The sequence below is a fragment of the Notothenia coriiceps genome, unplaced genomic scaffold (assembly GCF_000735185.1).
Source record: "Notothenia coriiceps isolate Sejong01 unplaced genomic scaffold, NC01 NC01_scaffold00000339, whole genome shotgun sequence".
Classification (NCBI taxonomy): Eukaryota; Metazoa; Chordata; class Actinopteri; order Perciformes; family Nototheniidae; genus Notothenia; species Notothenia coriiceps.
In genome coordinates this window covers 6,197,590-6,201,424 of record NW_011333040.1, presented here as the reverse complement: position 1 = coordinate 6,201,424, position 3,835 = coordinate 6,197,590, and the positions used below count along the sequence as shown (strand labels likewise).

General features: G+C 38.3%; 2 protein-coding genes across 2 annotated transcripts in view; one reads left to right on the top strand and one right to left on the bottom strand.

Moving 5' to 3' along the window:
- Window positions 1-3,835, top strand: part of LOC104950353 (nuclear receptor corepressor 2-like) — a 145,294-nt gene that overhangs the window by 23,497 nt on the left and 117,962 nt on the right. The gene's annotated exons all lie outside the window — the stretch shown is intronic.
- LOC104950368 (codanin-1-like) overlaps window positions 1-3,835 on the bottom strand; it is a 29,355-nt gene that overhangs the window by 20,451 nt on the left and 5,069 nt on the right. The gene's annotated exons all lie outside the window — the stretch shown is intronic.

Here is a 3,835-nt window from a genome sequence, read left to right as displayed (position 1 = left end):
AAAAGGGGGATACTGATCTACGATACAAGGTACCTTAAAACGTACTAAGGTACATTTATTTATTGAAGGGATTGACCCCTCATTACGCAACTCCCTTAATGTGTTTTTCGATGTGGTTTTGATATTAGGGCACCGGATATATCACTTTGGCCGAAAATGCCATTAAGTGTCTCCTGTGCTTCTCTATTTCAATCCATGTCAGCTGTCCACCCTTCCTGCCCGTACAGTATTTGGAACATTGGCTCATCATGATCAAATCCAAATACAAGAATTCAGATCAAAATACAAGTCTACCTTGGCTTGGCCTTTCAATGTTGTATAATGTTTTCATGACACAGTCAGAACGATTGTTGGGTTCAGCGTCCAGAGTTATTTCTAGTTCTTCTAATATAGTAGCACCCACTGAGAACATCTTCAGTGCAATAATTAATTAAACAGTGTGGACTTCAATGCAAAACTGACCATATATTGTCATTTGAGACAAAAATGCTTTGACATCTGTAAAGTATAGAATAAAGTAACCACAACCCCAAACTGGGGATGTATCTCCTACAGCCTAATCTAATATTTCGTGTAGTGCTGTATAGAGATTTTGAATAATGTGTGACCGGGTGTCAATCTCGTCCCTTGCACAGATTAGTGTGTGAAATTTTGACAAATATTACTTTAAACGGGGTAAGCCCTCTGCAGCGAAATATAAAGGTTGATACAGAACACTGGCAAAGGACCACATTTTCTTCAGCATGATAAATTTATCTCACGTATGGGGTTCGGAAGCGATGCGCGCAGTAATGCAAAATTCACAGACTAGAATAGTATCGTTTAACCTGAAGGCAGGGAGGAGAAGTGAAGGGAGGAGGAAGACAGGGGGAGTAAATAGCCAGGAGAGGAGAGAAAATGGGATGAAACAAAGAATGCGGTCAATACTGTTTCTCAGCTAAATAAACAGTGAAACTCCGCTGCCGGTGCTGTTAAAGATGTTTTCACTGAAGGAAGCCCGCAGCTGGGTATGGGAGGCAGAGTTCGCTTATATAAAACTTCAGGGCATGCTCACAGGCACAACACAGTACACCACAGGCACACACACACTTCAAAGACCCTACAGTCTACACAATTAGATGACAGTGCTGCAAAGAAATACAAAATAGTTACTCGCTTAGAACTGAATGTGGCGCGTCTGGGTGACGGATTGCGAGATCATTGTTAAAGGGTTATAATTAGAGATTTAAACCAAAATCGTGGTATTTAAGTTGTGTGTTTTAATATTTGGAGATAAGGCAAACTACTTTGTGTGTAAATTGTTTTCATTCATTGATATGCTAATTTGTAGGGTAATTCGGTTTATATTAGCTGAAGTTTACTTTTATTTTCAACCTTCTCGATTAAGCATTACTCGTGCATTGCCAAAACAGTCAATAAACAATTTTTCTTTCATTCATATCACTTGTCTGAAATTGAACTTTTCCTTTATCGTGTGTCCATCGGGTTGTTTTATTGCACAACAAAATCATGTAAACATATTATGTAAATAACCCAATTTGTGTTCTGTGAAACTGAAAAGGATATAATATATTATTTTGAAGGCGAGTTGACAGGAAGTTGTTGTTGCTATGGAAACAACATTACGGAGAAAACTTAATATCTTCTACATATAAAGACGGATAAAGTAAAGAACAAAGTCTGAAAATATCAGTACAGTATCATAGTACTTTAACATAATCGTTTGTGTTACTTTCGTTGCAGTTGTATGTCTTAAATGTAATGTAAATGTTGCCTTTGTGTGTGGTTCGGGGCCATCTTCGTGCGAAATTCACAATTCCATATTCGTGTGTCCATCGGGTGTCAATTTCGGGACAGTGTGACAGGGGCTTTACAGAAAGTATCAAACCCTGTCAGCATCATATTTCCTCCACAGATGAGTCTGTGTTCACTGCCTGATTTTTTTTTCACTTCCTCTGTTGCCTTTCCTGTGACACGTCTGACTTGTGTGTCAGGAAGGATGTTTCAAGGCAGACAGCTCATCAACATGAGTGTCAGCAGAGACGTCAGCAACTGAGGTCAAATACAACTGGAGTCAGGCATTCAGTGGTTGGAGGCAAAGAGTTGCATGGAGTCACTTTAATCATAATAATGTCCTATATTCCTCCCTGTGGGGATTTCTCTTTAAACTCGTCCTCTACCAAATGTTCAAAGGTCACGGTTTAGCAGCAAACAGCATCAGAGCTGCAGAGAGTTCAGTGAGACTTTCTAAAGCTCTGCATGCCTCTGACTTTGGAGGTTTTATACTGAATAAAAAGCTGGATTTATTTCCTCTGCATATCCTCCTCTGGACTTTCATCGTCCTTCAGATCTGCACTCAAAGCTCCTTGATTAAATCCCACTATGTGATCAAAACAACAGTGACAGATGTGTTGACTGAAAAGACAAAAACACATCCGTAGAGAACCCTAATTTAACCCACACAGACTTCATTTGATAAACCTCTTATTCATTTATTCCAACAATATTACATTTAAGATTGCACTGGTGTAATTATTTACACCGAATGCTAAATAATACAGTAGCAGGTCTAGCTTTCAGTTTCCCTGGAGAGGTCACAAGGAAAAGGAATAACAAGATGATAATGGGATTATATGATATAAAAAAGTTTTTCTCTGTTAAATAATAAATAATAATAACTTCTAACAACGATTATTTTGTCTGTCTGTTTTTGCTCGACTCAATCAGTCCCTGGATGCAGTTATTTGAATATCAAAGCAATTCTGTCGCTTCCTTTAAGACATACTGTATCACGATGACATCCATAATGTCCTGATGCACGCAACTCAATGTTTCATGCACCTGCTGGCTTCACTGCGTCACCCGTGTTTAGAAATACATAGTGATGTAACGTACTGTGCCGAGGCTTCGGAGCGTGGTTCGAGTAATCCAGGACGTTTTTGGTGAAGCGTGTATCGAGGCTTGTATCGTTTTAGGCCAGTGACGTCATCGATGACAAATGAAGCCTCGCTGCCCGTCGATACCACGTGATACTGCTTCAGATAGTGCTTCAGATCGGTTGAACCACTGACACTTCACAGTTTTACATCACTCATATTTACCCCTCCTGTAAGAGAGCTCAGACCCCTCACTTATATGGAGGACGTATAATAAATAAATGCATAAATGAATGTATGAATAAAAACATGAATAAATAAATAAGGCAATACATAAATAAATAAAGGAATAAATAAATTGACAAATAAATAAATGTAGATATAAATAATCGTGTACAATATTGATACAAATTGATTACATGAAAATTTGATTTCATTATCGTTGTTTAGAGTTTAGGCTTTACTAATTGGGAACTCAGTATAAGAAGAGGCGTGTGGCGCAGTGGACTAGTGCGTTGGTGTTCGGATCAGGGGAGGACAGGTTCAAGCTAGGGATGGGAATTTGAAAGCAAATGTATATTCGAATATTCAACCCCCCAAAAAACGGTTAACCGATTAACCGAAATGTACATATTCGACAAAAAAAAATGTGGGAAAAATGTTTACAAAAAAATAAAAAAAATAAATACATGTTCAAATAAGTATAGAAATAGAAACCAAGTCGAATTTGTCAAATGTATTGAACTGGTGATCACAGTTTGAACAGTTGACAGCTATAGGCCTACAGCTTTCATGCTTAAAACATAACTTGGTTTTTAAATTAAAGAGGGATCATACACGAACGACATAACGGGTTAGGGTAACGTAACCCTATTACAACAGAGATCAACAACCTGTAACAGGGCCTATGCACAGAATGCAGCTATTCAATACTCATTCATTAGCTAGAACTAGCTGGA